The following is a 15464-nucleotide window of genomic DNA, read 5'->3' as shown; positions in this document are numbered from 1 at the left end:
ACCCCTGTCATTTTCTAAATTTAGGATGATTTTTTTTTCCTTTGGACATGATTTTTATTAACTCATTCCCTTGTCCACTGTAGTTTATGAAAAAAGAAGTATTATTCAGGCAATGTCAGCCACGTTTTTTTATGGACAATACTGACATCTCAGAGCCTTTTATGTATTATTTGAATCATTTTACAATGCAAATGTGATGTTTTGGAGCCATCTATGATTCTAAACCTGAATGAACTTACACTCATTTGCTGACACCAGGATCCCCAGAGCAGTTAAGATGGGTGTGTAGAGAATATTGTCTCTCCATTTTGTAAAATGTGCATTATTCAGCATACAGGCTTTTGAGGTTAAAGGGTCATTTCACCTAAATTACAAAGAAACATACAATATTTTCTCACTTATCTCTAGTGGGTCAGGTTCAAGTTTCATTTGTCCAGGTTTTCAAAAGTCTGTCTCTGAGATTCCTGCCACCACCCCAAAACAAATAGCCTGGTGATGCGAGCTCAATATTTTTGTTTCGCTCTTTGTATCAGTCTGGACTCTGTCCTGCCACAAACACCTTCAGCAGATGGGAGTAGTCACCCTGACAGACAAACTCCTTCAGCCATTCGGCATTAAAAAAACACTGGGGAACATCTTCATCACCACCAGAGCCAGTTGATATCAGCCAGTTGAATCATGCTTTTGTCAAATCCAGTAGGAAGAATGTCAACCATCTTTTCCTCTGAGGAAACTCAACAACTGCGTACTCTTGTTGTTATTGACTATTTCTACAATAATGTTGCTTATTGCTGGGTTGACTCTACTAACGTTAGTTAGAGCTTGTTGCTTCGGGAGCCGCCATTCTGCAAGCTGCAGTTTGCATTTTACATCATCAACTACAATGCAGTCCCTGAGTGGCTGCTTATATTATCAGCTACAGTCCAAACTGAAATAGAGCGTAACATGATGTTGAGCTCTTGACGTCTGGATGATCTTGTCAGGCTACAAAACAAAGGAGCTGAAGGGAATTGAAGTTTGTTTTTGGGTGGAGGCAGAAATCTCAGAGACAAATATGTTAAAATCTAAGCAGAAAAACCAAAAAAAACAGCCAGGTAGAACTACGAGGAAGTGGGAAGGTGTGTTTTTTTTGTCACTTGTTGAACTGACCCTTAAAACCACATAATCTCAGGGATATGTATTTTTATGTAATAAAGTCTGTATGATGTGATGTATCATAAAAGGAAAATCCCCTTTAAATCCTTTACCACTGCTGAAAAATGGCAACAATTGAGTTCCATGGTATATATTTACAAAAAAAAAAATATTTGAATAAATCTCAGGTGTTGGTGTCAGAATTTAAAGAGCAAGGGCTTTTTCTAGAGTGCCATTTTGCACTGTTGTTTACTGATCCAACTTGCATGTACAGAAACAGTCTGAGACATGTAGGATACTTTGAACTGCAGCAGAAGAGAAGGGAAAGGTTCAGGGTGGTCAACAACAAAGTCACTTCATCTCAAAGTAACTCCAGGAATGCACTGAACATCACAGACAGCTGAGATCTGACAGTCAGAGAGGATCTGAAGGGGGATTTTTCCTTTAATGTAGCAGCAAATAATATCATCAACATAAAATCAGAACTCACCACGGCTACCTTACTGCCACCGCTCTGACTTCCTACCTGTCATATTTTGAAACAGGCGCTGAAGAAAGTGTTCTTTTTATTTTCTGTATTTGTATTGTTTTTGCAGACAACGGATATGTCATTTGCAATTTCTGTACTGAAACTACCTCTTTATTTGTCATCATGTTGCTTTCTTTCAAATAGGTGATTTTTTTTGTCTTATTTATTGGTTTCATTGCACCAATGTTCTGTTATTTTGTGTCTCTTATTTCACTCAGTGACCTCTCGGCTTTCTAACAAGCTCTGATACCTGTTTTCTTCTTTTTTTGTAAATGCGTAAACATTTTGCCTCATAATCCTCTCTACCTCAGACTGCTGTTAGCAGCTTTTATTTTCTCTGACCTCAAGCTGTAAAGTATGTTACACACTGAACACTCTTAATCTCCCCATCCTCTGCCTCCTTTTTTTTTTTTTGCTTAATTTCATGTTAAATTAGCGTCATCTTTTATTTCACCCCTGCCCTGTTATCATGAATCCAATACCAAAGATGAAAGAATGTCAATGACAGTGTCAGTGTACTGATTAAGCGTTCACGTGATGATTTCTTGCTCAGTTAACCAATGCTTTATTTTCCTGTGTTGGCTTTTTCAGAATACGTCTCGTTATCTTGTGAGTGGCTGTTTGCTGTGTACACTGTATTCACAACATCATGATACGACAGTGTTTTTCCATTGTGCTCCATTGTGCTTGTTGGTTTGACAGTTAAAAGTAACGCAGAGCAGTAACAGTGGGACTGGATCACATCGGACTCTGTCAACGCAGCTTGTGACTGATTATCAATCAGAGAATGTAACTGCGGTCAATCTGACATCTCCTTGTGTTTACGTGCTTTCACTCACGCAGGTGACCCTGACGCTGTGGCATGCGACCACAGACAGATTACCCTAGTGTTATCACTAGGGCTGGACTAATAGAGGAGAAGCTTCCAGCCTTACTAATGTGGAACGTCAGCACCCAGCAATGGGTAATCTTAGAAACCAATCTGCCTTCAAACTAAAATCCTGCATCTTATTGCATACTTGCAAAAATTACACCCAGGTTGCAGAATTTTAAAGGTTTTTCAGTTTTTTGTGGCTGTGTTCAGGAAGGATCCGTCATCCATCTCTCCTATAGAAGCTCAGCACACACAAACCAACATGTGTCCAACCCTAGCGCTGTAACATTGTTAGAGCGCTGGAAAGATAAGATCTTGAGCACACAGTTATAGAAAGAGCTTTTAATAAGGTGCCTTATTATTGTTTTGGCAAAAACGGAGAAAAAGGTGCAGCATCGAACATTTAGAGCCTGTTTAGACCTGGTATTAACATGTGCTTCGGTGATCCACACATGTGGACAGCCGAGAACTATCGCTGTTTATCATGCATCTCCAGCTGACCACGTGTGTTCAGATCGGTTGTTACATCTACACTTTTGCTAGCTACTCTGTAGCATGCTTGCTAATCATGTTAGCAGTTGTGTCAGTACAGGTGGAGATACCACTGTCAGCAGAATTCAACACATCTCCATCCGTAGGGAAAAGCAATGGATGGTCACATAACACTTCGTCCAACTCAACAAAACAACCACCACTGAAGACTCTTTCTATAACTGTATGCTCCAGATCTCATCTCTCCACATCTTGCCACAGTTGTCTTGTCTGCTGAGGCACCAGTTTGAGTTGGAAGTTTGTTGATGCACCACTGTCAGAGCCCTGTTATACAGGAGCACAAGATGAGATGAAGAAGAGTTTGAGGGAAGTAAAAGAGTAGAAAAATCTTGACATATCTCAGGGAAGAAACACTGTCATCAACCTGTGAACAGACAATTGAAACATTGAAATGTTTTTCTCTTTAGAAATTTCTTGTCTGCTCTTGTTACTTTAACTACCTGTGAAGAATGTGATCCATTACGTGTTAAAAGCATGTTTAGAATGTGTTAGGACTTGAAACCAAATAAATGTGAACGTTATGCAAGTGTACACTGACTGTCCTCCATGTTTCTGTCCATCCTTAATTTTTTTTTATACGCAGAGATGAGGTGAGTATAGAAACTGATTTCATGATAGTCTATTCAGTCAGGGATGCTGAGCTTATTGGTGATAACTAGGCAGAGGGTATAGTGCTGTCTGAGCTTTGTAGAACGGCATTTGGATGTGTGTGCCCCTGACCTTTTGCTCAGCACACTCCAAAGAGGATTTCATAGTAAGATACCTTTATTAATTAACATGAACACAAAGTGTTTCAGCCTGTTGGGCGGTGATCTGTTTTAAACCTGTTAAATTAACTCATATACGGCAGGTCATGACAACAACAACAACAACAACAACAACAACAACAACAACCTGCTGTTTCAGAAAATGAACACAATACACAAATTATTATTAATATATATAATAATAATCCTCTCAAACTCTCTTGGACTTGATTTTTACTAATAATACCGGACCGTATAACAAAAACCTACAATTTGATCACTGGTATATCAGATCATAATCTCACTTTGGTGATTAGAAAATTATCTAAAATGAGATTAAGAAACAAGAACAGCAGGGAAGGGGAAAGGTACATAGCACTTATACCAAAGAAAGATAGAGAGAATTTTGAAAAAGAAATAAGGCAAACAAACTGGAATGATACAACCGTAGGTATAAATTGTGAACAGACCTGTGATACTATGCTGTCAGCGATTTAAAAAAAATATTTCACAGTATACAAAAACAATCGCACATAAACACAGGGCAAAACAGAGTTTACCATGGTTTAATGATTCAATATGGCAACTGATGACGAAAATGGACGCCGCCCTGAAAAAATCCCTAAAAACGGGTCTAAATACAGATCGCTTGATCTATAAAGGGCTTAGGGATAAGGTCATACAGCAACTCAGGAAAACCAAAGCAAATTTTTTTCTTGAAATGATTAAGGAGGCAAAGGGTAAAAGTAAAACACTGTGGAAAAACATCGATAAACTCTCTGGGCGACATGAATCAAAAAGAGAAGTCACGCAACTTAAATTAAATGGTACACTTCAAGATGACAGCTTTCTAATAGCAAACAGTTTTAATGACCATTTTATCAGCTCGGTACCACAGCTGGGTCAAAATTTCACACAAACTCATATTCACCAAATTACAGTCTCTGATGAAGCAACACTGAATCTTAAACACACCACTGAGGCAAAGGTAATTAAAATTCTCTCCTCCCTGACCAGCTCCAGAGCAAGAGATATTCATGGACTTGACACTGTCTTCCTTAAAAAACATAAAAACGACCTTCTTGCTCCAGTCACACGGATTATAAATCAGTCAATTTTGGAGTGCACCTTTCCCAGTGCCCTCAAACATGCCATTGTAACTCCAATATTCAAATCTGGAGATAAGCATTACATAAATAATTACAGACAAATCAATATACTACCTGTCATTTCTAAAACAGTTGAAAAAATTTTCGCTGAACAGCTGGTTGCACATCTGGACTCTGAGGCACTACTGCATTAAATTCAATCTAGACAAAGGAGGAGTTGTAGGAGCAGTGTTTTTGGACTTGCAAAAGGCTTTTGACGCGGTTAACCATTCTATACTTCTGTCAAAGCTGTCCAAATAAAAACTGTCCATGAATACTTTTAACTAGTTCAAGTCATATCTGTCAGGTCGTACTCAGTGTGTGCGGGTAAATAATCAATCAATCAATCAATTTTATTTATAAAGCCCAATATCACAAATCACAATTTGCCTCACAGGGCTTTACAGCATATAATAATGTAAATAATGTAATGTCACTGTCAAGAGCGTGTACCATGGGAGTTCCACAGGGTTCAGTCTTAGGCCCATTACTCTTTAGTGTATATATTAATGATCTTCCGTCAGTATGTGATGATGTGAACATCGGGATGTATGCAGATGACACAGTCATGGGAGGGATGCTGCACAAGTGGCAGATAAATTATCTCTTGTCATAAAGAAAGTGGCAAAGTGGCTCCAGGACTCATGTCTCACCCTTAACGTAGGGAAAACAGCCACCATGTTTTTTTATGAACAAACAAATCGTAGGGCAGGTCAGGTTCCTCCAGATGTAACTGTGTTTGGAGAGAAAATAAAAACTGTTGATGAGTTCAAGTATCTGGGCTTAACATTAGATCCAACTCTCAGTTTTAAAAAACACATACAACGGATGAGCCACACCTTGAAATATAACCTAGTTACTTTTAGATATATAAGAAACTCTCTCACAGACGAGGCAGCTAAGACCTTTCTGCATGCTATGATTTTGTCCTACTTCTCATATTGTATAACTTGCTGGTCCCAAACAAATCGTACGAATCATATGCACTTTAGTGGGGGGGTATCCTCCCATTTTATGCTGCTTTGTCAATTGTGTGTGTGTGTGTGTGTGTGTGTGTACGTATGCATGTATGTATATATATATGCATGTGTGTTTGTGTGTGTGGGTATTTATATGTGTATAAATGGAGGTTTATATGCCATAAGCACTTTAGCTGGGGGGATATGACTTGTTTTTTTTGTTTTGTTATTTGTTATTTTATGTGGGGACCGCAGATGGAAACTAGCTGTCAGCTAAATCTGGTGTTATGCATCTCTTCTTGTGATTTGAGATTAATGTTTATAACACATGGTCCCTGTTAAATAAAATTATGAAATTATGAAAATAATAATATAAGAATTATTAATATATATATTATTAATAGCAAGGTCCACGTGGATAAAACAGGCTTACCTGATTGCATCAGATGAGAGGGAGACCACCCTGTGCCTGCTCCCATCAGGTGAGGGATAGCCTGGTGTGCGCCCAACAGCTCGACAGCAGTTGTGACACTTTACAGTTTATAAAAGTTTTTCACAGCACCATTTCAAGATATTATATATATAAATGTATGTATGTAACATAGATAAACAGCTGTGATGTTGTAAATTAGCCACTTTGAATCAATATGCTAGTTGTTCTGTTAGCAGCAGAGTATCACAGAGTTTTAAAGTTGAAAATAAAATTATGAAGATGATTGTTAATCAAAATGATTCCTAACTGATCCAGAAAAGTTGTGAAGCTGTGTAGCATGGAAAACAACCTTAAAACTAGAGAATTAAAGGTTTCTCCACAAGGCTGGATGACCAAATAGATTGCTGACAAAACACAAACAAGAGTTGAACATTCATTCATTTTCCGTAACCGCTTATCCTGTTGGGGTTCACAGGGGGGCAGCAGCCTATCCCAGCTGACATTGGGCGAGAGGCAGTTTACATCTTTAACAGGTCGCCAGACTATCACAGGGCTGACACATAGAGACAGACAACCATTAATGCTCACATTCACACCTAGGGCCAATTTAGTCACCAGTTAAAGCAACACTTACCTTTCTGGAAATTTTACACTTTTCTTTGTTTAGGTTAAAATGCTATTAATAAGCTGATGGCACACTAAAATGTAAGTGAATTCCACCAGAAATAAAAACTCAGAATTGTACCATTCTCATATGGTTCTAAGAAAACTGTCTCTGTCTCTCCTGTCCTGTCTGTCTTCCCCACATGGAGGCCTCCAACTGACGTAACCCCTCGCATATCATCCCCAACCCCTCATCCCCACCCCCGACTCTGTGAGACAACAAACAGGCTAATAACAGGGACGCTTGTGGATATAAACTTTTCTCTGTAACAATGGCAGACAAATGCGGACCACCGCTTCCACCTCCTGGAGGTGGCAAAAGAAAGAAAATAGCCGAAAAAGCTAACACTAAGAGCAGTGTTGTGCTAGTTACTGAAAAATAGTAACTAGTTACCGTAACTAGTTACTTCAATAAAAAGTAACTCAGTTAGTAACTCAGTTACTCTAACCAAAAAGTAATGCGTTACTGAGAAAAGTAACTTTTTAGTTAGAAGCGCTACCGCTTAATGTACAGCACTGTGGTGAGGCCAGCAGGTCGACAGTGACTTCAGAGGTGGTGAGAGACGTGTTTCATTAAGATGCTCTGGTAAGAATTGTTCATATAGCCTACCTCTATCTGACTTGACTATTTTTTATTGTTTATGGAACTTTAGTTTGTGAAGGAATACTGCATGCTGCGCGCCGTTTTAAAACCTGGCCAAGAATAACGGAGTAACACACCGTTTGGTAACGGTAACTGAGTTACTGATTTTAAAAACTAATGCCATAGAGTATTAGTTACTGCCAAAACTAACAGCATTACTGTAACGCGTTACTAATAAAGCGTTACTGCCCAACACTAGCTGGGTTTCCATCCAAATGTATTGCAAATTTTAAGCGAATTTTGTGAAAATGCGCAAAAGAAAATGCGAATTTATGCACGTTTCCATTCATTATTGTTTTGCTAGTATTGGGAGTCAACAGGTCGAGCAGAAGGTGGCGCTTCTCGTGAAAAAATAAAATGCAAAAGAACACCCGTAGAAGAAGAGGGCGCTGCGAGATGACGTCATTGAGAGCGTCTGGTCTCATGTCCACAACTGATGTAAACAATTACCGGCACATCCATGACCACGACGAGATGGAGAGATTCCTTGGGAACTTCTTGGCTATTGCGAGAGCTCTCATCACACTCATATCAGCGTTGTCAGCGTAGCCTACATAATGCCGTGATGTCTGTGTTGGTACACCAGGCAGCACACATGATGCAGCTGTATTCAACACATCCAGTCTATTCAGGTAAGCCGTGAAATAGCCTACACTCACCTGACACTGGAGTAACTACCTCTCTCTAAGTTCACACAGGTGTGTGTGAAGTAGAAGTAGGATCCGGTAGCCTACATCATTGTTTATTCGCTAAATCTGTTTCCATTGCCAAAAGTCACATTTTCCTAATATCGATACCCTGACTTTTCCACCCCCTCCAAGCGTAAAAACTTTTTTGCGATATTTCGGCCTTTTTTCGAATTTCTGGTGTTTCCATTCAAGTTTTTTTTCACAATTGTTGAAAATGCGAATAAAAATAGGTGGATGGAAACCCGACTACTGACTAAGAGAGAACTTGATGCTGCAAGAGCCAAAACTCAGGTCAACATCGGCTCTGCTTTCGAGCGATGGCAAAGACTGATACAGCTTCAGCCTGTCCTAAAAAGGGACGAGATGATATTATTTTAAATTGTGCAGACAAAATATTCTTTTAAAATTCTCACACTCACAAACACAGTTACAGATACGCAAAACAATACAAAATACGCAATACGAAAAGAAAACAAAAGGTAAGACTCAAATCAGTTACACACAAACAGACACAAATTACTGCTTTCCTCCTTCCCTCCCTCCCTCATGATTTGCAAGTATGGCACCCTGAATCAGAGCATTTAATTTTATGGGGCTTCAAAAAGAAGATTTCAAAAGTCCTCTGGTAGTTGAATGCCTCTGGGACGGGCCCATTTATGGCAACCCACTGGATCAGTGGCGGGTGCGATCCAGCTGAGACACGGGTGCCAGAGCTAATAGCGGCCATTCAAGTCAATGTAAGCTGCCCCACCAGCCGCGGCCTATAAGCGGCTCAGCGCTCCACTCCGCTACAAATACACGCCGGGTCTATTTCTGACAGATGCCGCGCGACGGCACATCAATTTGCACAGACCAAATGAGTCAAACAGGAAGTCAGGCGCAGAAAAGACGAGAGTATTCGGTCAATTTTCAAAATAAAACACCCATGAAAACTCTGGATCGTATTTCACATCGCTACATCAACATGATGTGACATGTAACTACCATGAGCCATATGAGAACGATAAAGTTTTCAGAGTTTACTTCAATGGTGCTGTGTGTTGCCATGCAGGCTCAGACTTGTCTCAGCTATAGCCCCACAATTCCAGGGCTCTCCTACCCTGGGATACAAGCCCCCCACCAGGAACCCTCTTGCTGTGAGGCAATGATGCTTAACACTGCACCACTGTGCCAACCAGAGTTAAATAGTTAAGTCCTGTATCTCTCCTTAACTTTGAAAAGAGTCATTGAAAAATGCATGGAAGGCTAACTCCTACTTGAGCCACACAAATAATAGGTTGGAATGCTGAATGATCTGAAAACATCACTGACAAAATAGCCTTCTTAAATTCATCATATCCACACAGATATTAGAATTATGTCCATATCAGTTTGGAAGCGAGGGGGGCTACACCTGTACCACTATGACAGACCCACAGCAGGCAGCTGACTGCACCACTGCCTATACTTTTGCCCCACAGTGATGAAAAATACATCATTCTTCTCCTCTGACTCTGACAACAAAGGCACATATTTCCCAAAATGGTGGATGGTTCCTTTAATATAATGCCAATATCAGCCCGGTGCATTGCTAAAATTATACAGCACTCTAAACCTAAACACACAGTCACCCTCTCCACACACACTCACAAACACATATACAAACATATACATCTTGTCAGTGAATGATGGTTGTCAGCAGAATTGCTGATTGCATCATGAGTGCAAAGTGGGCCGGAGGTCCATGAGGCATCACTTCATCTCCTCAAGGCTGACAGAGGGAATTTTGACAGGCTGTCCTAACCCTTCCACCCCCCGAACAAGCCTCTATCAGATCAGAGCCAGTCAAGGCTGCAGATTCCCCTGGGCACAACAACACCGCTGACGGGCTTGGATGGGGGTGGGGGCTTGGATGATGGATTTATACACGATTATATAAAAGGGCAGGACCTGCGATGAGTATCAGTATGGAGGGTGTTTATTTTCCTGATGTGTTGGTGTTTCTGGTCTCACCTTGGCACACAGCTTCAGACACTGCCCTTCACAAATGCCAACCACTGTGATTGTATTATCTGTACCTAAAGTCCAACATCCTCTTTCTCTCTGATAAAACACATAGATGTCTCATGCACAAGGATAAGACTTGAGCTGGACCTCAAATCTCAGAGGGACTATTGCTTTGATTGCAGTCATGCATGTACCATCAACCAATAACAGTCACTCAACAACTTAACATGGTTTCCACCTCAGATATCTTTGTTCATCAGTTTATATCACAGTTTACCCCTTAGACTTGTTTTAGCAATGATGCTATGTTCTCAGATCTCAGTAGTTACATTGGTGGGTGCAATGTTTTTGTAACCGATAGAAATGATAGCCATAGATAAGACATATAACCAACTTGTAATGAACCAGATTTAGTGCCATCTAGTGGTAAAGTTGTAGATTGCAACCAACTGAATATTCCCTCACTCAACCCTCCCTACGGTGAACCTCTGGTGGTCTTCGGGTAATGTAGAAAATCAAAAGGCCCTCTCTAGAGCGTTTGGTTTGTCCACTGCATTACCCACTTGGCAACTTTCTTGCTAGATTTAATGACTTTTCAGACCCTCTTAGCAACTTTATTTCTGAAAAGTGACTTGCCACAAATTGAGCAACTAAATCCCTATTGGCACGAGACTAGCAATACCAGGGAACCTCATGTGATATACCTCTTCACGTCCCTAAGTTTCCAGTCAGTGACACCTTAGCATGACGCTTTAATGATCCACTTTATCATGATCCACACCAAAAAAGATCCATCAGACCATGATAAAGTTGAACAGTTTACTTTAACACGCAAAAAACATAATGGCGCCTGGCCACGTATCATGCCAATGTGAAAGGACGGCTTTTTTGTCTGTGTCTGACGCTGGAAGACCAAGTGCTGAATATCGACAACTTTGGAGTGAGACTGGGTTGCTTGTGAAGGCCCAGCCCCTTGGCAGCTGATAATCAATTCTTGGATGTTAGATCTTCTTTGAATGCTCAGCTGAGGGAAGTTTTCTAAATGACTGTAAAGTAAATGTGGCAAATTGTTCCTACATGGCTGTGATACAGTATGACCTTTAAAAAACAAAGCCAAATCATTGCTGATCTAAGAAGCAAGACATGGCCACGTGCTGCTTTTTATAACTTTTCTACTATAGTCTTTTGTATTCCTGTATTTTCTCTGCTTAGCATACACACTGAGAAGTTCTGTGTCAATGCTATTGCTTATTATTTCAACAAACGACCTTGTTTCAGTTGAGGAAATGTTCTGCGTCACTTGTGTGTAACTAATGGAACACTTCTGATATCAAACCTGTGAATGTCCAAAAACACAGAGAGCTGATTCAGCCATCAAAGTTGTTTGAAGAATATTTTGTACTGCATGATGTAAATATGCCACAGTGTGCATGTGCATGACTCATATCAAGTTAGAAAAGATGCAATGCATTTATGTTGAACTCTGGTTAAGCTGATATGTGATGTAGAAGGACTGTACTTCTATTGATAGTATTTTACAAAAACAGAAAACAATGATAGACATGGGTTTGCCTTTTTATGGGTATATATGGAAAATATCGCACCATTTTTTATATTTCCAAGTGACAGCCAGGCGAATCCACCCCACATCCCCCTACCCACGCCCAAATCCACGCTGGATCACAAACTTGCCTGGCAATACTGTCACTTCCTATTGGTCAGTTGCAGAGACATTTGGGGACATGCTTCAATGGCTTAGTGAAAAATATCCACTGAGTTTAGAGATGTCAAAAACAAACTGTCACTGATTTATTGACACATTTTATGAAAGCCCAGTGCAATTGTTTGGAACTGGTGGCGCCCCCTATTGCCTGATTTCAAAGTCATTTTACATACGTGGTTCAACATTATTATGAAACATATCCTGCAAGTTTGTAATGAATTGGCAAACTATCTGATTTAAAGTCTGATTTGTCTTACACCACGCACATTTTTTTGTATTTGTGGCACCCACTGGTGTTCAATTTGAAAGAAACTTTCAGGGTATTTTGCTAGTATTTATATAGACAGTTCCTTCATGATTCGCCCATTGATTATGAAGGAAGTCTTTATGTGCAAAGCCGCATCCCCTCTAAAGTTTATTGGTCAAAAACTTTAAAATGCAATGAGATTTCAACAAGCTTTTTATAACTTTTGACAAACTTTGTCCAACAATGATCCACAGCTAGACTTACAGTTTAGGAGGAGATGTCAAAAAATGTGCTTCTGTGTGTCCTGCAAGTTTGTGATGACTGGACAAAAGAAAAAAAGATATATATATATATATATATATATATATATATATATGATTTATAGTGAAGTTCTCAGTATTTTTCCTGCAGTATTTGACATGTAGTAAACGTTGCTTTCAGATATACAGTTCATGTACATGACCATTTGTCTCTGGCCCCAGATTCTTCCACTTGAGAAATGTATTATCTGTATTACATGCATAGTCTGATGTTAATCCCACTACAGAAGAGACTTTATGATCATTAAAATTAGGTCGTATTGAGATACTGATATATAACACTGGCATATTGGATGCAAATTGGAGGCATATTGTCAGAAAAAAAATCCAAAATCATGCATCCCCCCCAACCATCCTCCTCCCCTCTGTATTGTACACACACATCAGTTTGGTTTTGGCCTACTGTATTTACGTCAGTTAGGACACACGTCAAGGCCAGAACTGGCTGTGCAGCTCATCCTAAACTTTTCCACTTTGACTTCTCTTGGCTCATGTTAGCAGAGCGCGTGCTCCACCACTCTCCTGAAGCGTGCCTTCACCAGGTGTGGTCCTCCTCCCTCCCCTCTCCCTCTCATCTCGCTCCCCTTGACCCTGATCTGCCGTGACCTAGACGGCGATAATGGGAGAACAGCCCCGCCATTCCTCACCCCTTGCCAACTGACACACTTCCAGGGGGGATAACCTTGTTCCCTCACATTTCGCTGATGCCTCTTCAGCCATTTCCTCTGTGCTCCTCAGAGGGCTCTCTCCCTCTGTCCTTATGTCTCCTTCCACTCCAGCTGAATGATCAATTCATGACATCTAAATGTCCGCTTTGCAATTACCACCACTTGAAATAACACTAGACCAGAAATACCAGAAATATATTCTTTTTCCAATCACGCAGGCAGAGATGCTAAACTGAGCTCAGTTCTCAATATTCACTGTGCTGTCACTGTGTTGTTAGTGTTGTATAGTCAGACCTATCTCACATGGTGCCTGTCATTGTACTCACTGCCTACAGAGACTGGACTAGCACATGCCCCCTGACTGCACTGAAATAAGGTAGATTAATTGCTAAGCAAAGAGACACAGTTGCTTTTAATTATGTTCTCATTTTGCTAATGTGTTTAGGAAATACACACATTCACAATTGTTTTTCTCTCCTCAGTGTTTTGCTCGTTCTTCAGGATGATGTCTGTCGGTTTTTTAAAGGCCTCTTATATCACAGCTAATTACCAACCAGTCTGCTGTGGCCTTGAAAATGAATGTGATTCTGGCATAAATCTACACTTCAACATCTGGTGTCCCATCTCTCATCACCACACTAATAACGCAATAAATTTATGTTCAACATAAATTTGTGATAAGACCGGATAGGTAAGGAAAAGAGATTTGAGGAAACCAAAATTAGTCTGTTTTATTTCCCATTTTCTGTTGTTATGAAATGTATACAAAAACTTTTAAGATCTCTTTCCAAATTCTCAGAGGGGAGTGTGGCTCAAGGATTATTTGAAAGGGGTTTTGATAAAGTGTTTGGCATGGTTTACAACATATTTGCACTGTAAAATGTTTGGACTGTAAATCTTTTTTAAAAGGTGCTGAAAAAAAGTGTGAATAAACTATTGACTTTAGCTGGCCTAATGTGCAACTCTCAATGAATCCATACCTTAGCTTGTAGATTAAATAATTAAATTACCATTAAAAAATACAAGTCTGTAGTTCTGTTTTTCCCAGTTCTTGTTTGTTCTTTTTTGTTACACGAAAAGACAAAAATCATCAATGATCCTGACCAGTATTGTGTGTATGTCCATAGCCTCATATATCTCGTTCCTCTGTGCCATAGCGCTCCATTGCCTTAATTAGAAATCTGACCACCCACCCATGGGCCCTCCTGAGGTGATTTTTGATCATTATGATATGTAAAACAACTGCTGATTTTTTGTTGTTTAAGTGGTTTAGTCTTACGGCATATTATTTGAAAGCTACACCCCTTACGGTACCATTATTTCAAGATACAACCACCACAGCAGGTTCAATAAACACTTTTGTCAGGCAATAAACAAAAAGTTATAACTCACCTATAAAATGTTGTCATAATCCACACACCCATTTTATCCAGAATGAATCACAAATTACACAGCTTCCATTTCATTTCCCCATCCACGGATATCCACCAACTGCCATTGCATCATTTCAAACATTCATATTTCTACACATATTATCCATAATTTCTCGCTGTTCTGCACATAGACAAACCAACTGGCAGTGGGCAAACTCCTGACCTTTCCATTGACACCTCACTTGAGTCAGTGGCTTCCAGTCCTGTTGCTATGGCCTGGATGGCCAGCCAGAGCCTGAACTGAAGGAGCATATTTCCTGTAGTTTAGAGGTATTTAAAAAACAAGCAATTTGCTCACCTCATCTGAGGCTTATGGGTCTTGTAGTCAATGTCGCTCCAAAGCTCCACAGAGGTAATAAAAATGGCTCCTGTTGTCTTAAATCTAAATCTAAGCCTAAAAGGGATGCTTTCATATGAATTACATTTATTCAACAACCTGATCTCACAGAAATACGTGAAATGACCACGACCTCTTAACACCGCATTCCGTGGTGGCNGAGGCTTATGGGTCTTGTAGTCAATGTCGCTCCAAAGCTCCACAGAGGTAATAAAAATGGCTCCTGTTGTCTTAAATCTAAATCTAAGCCTAAAAGGGATGCTTTCATATGAATTACATTTATTCAACAACCTGATCTCACAGAAATACGTGAAATGACCACGACCTCTTAACACCGCATTCCGTGGTGGCAGCACGTAATGGGTTGAAATTACGTGCTG

At 40.0% G+C, this 15464-nt stretch overlaps 1 protein-coding gene across 1 annotated transcript in view; it reads right to left on the bottom strand.

Annotated features, from left to right (window-relative positions):
• LOC126393944 (coiled-coil domain-containing protein 106-like) overlaps window positions 1-15464 on the bottom strand; it is a 613357-nt gene that overhangs the window by 400873 nt on the left and 197020 nt on the right. The window lies entirely within an intron of this gene.

The sequence above is a fragment of the Epinephelus moara genome, chromosome 8 (genome assembly GCF_006386435.1).
Source record: "Epinephelus moara isolate mb chromosome 8, YSFRI_EMoa_1.0, whole genome shotgun sequence".
Lineage (NCBI taxonomy): Eukaryota > Metazoa > Chordata > Actinopteri > Perciformes > Serranidae > Epinephelus > Epinephelus moara.
The sequence above is the reverse complement of the archived record's forward strand: the minus strand, read 5'-3'. Positions and strand labels throughout refer to the sequence as shown.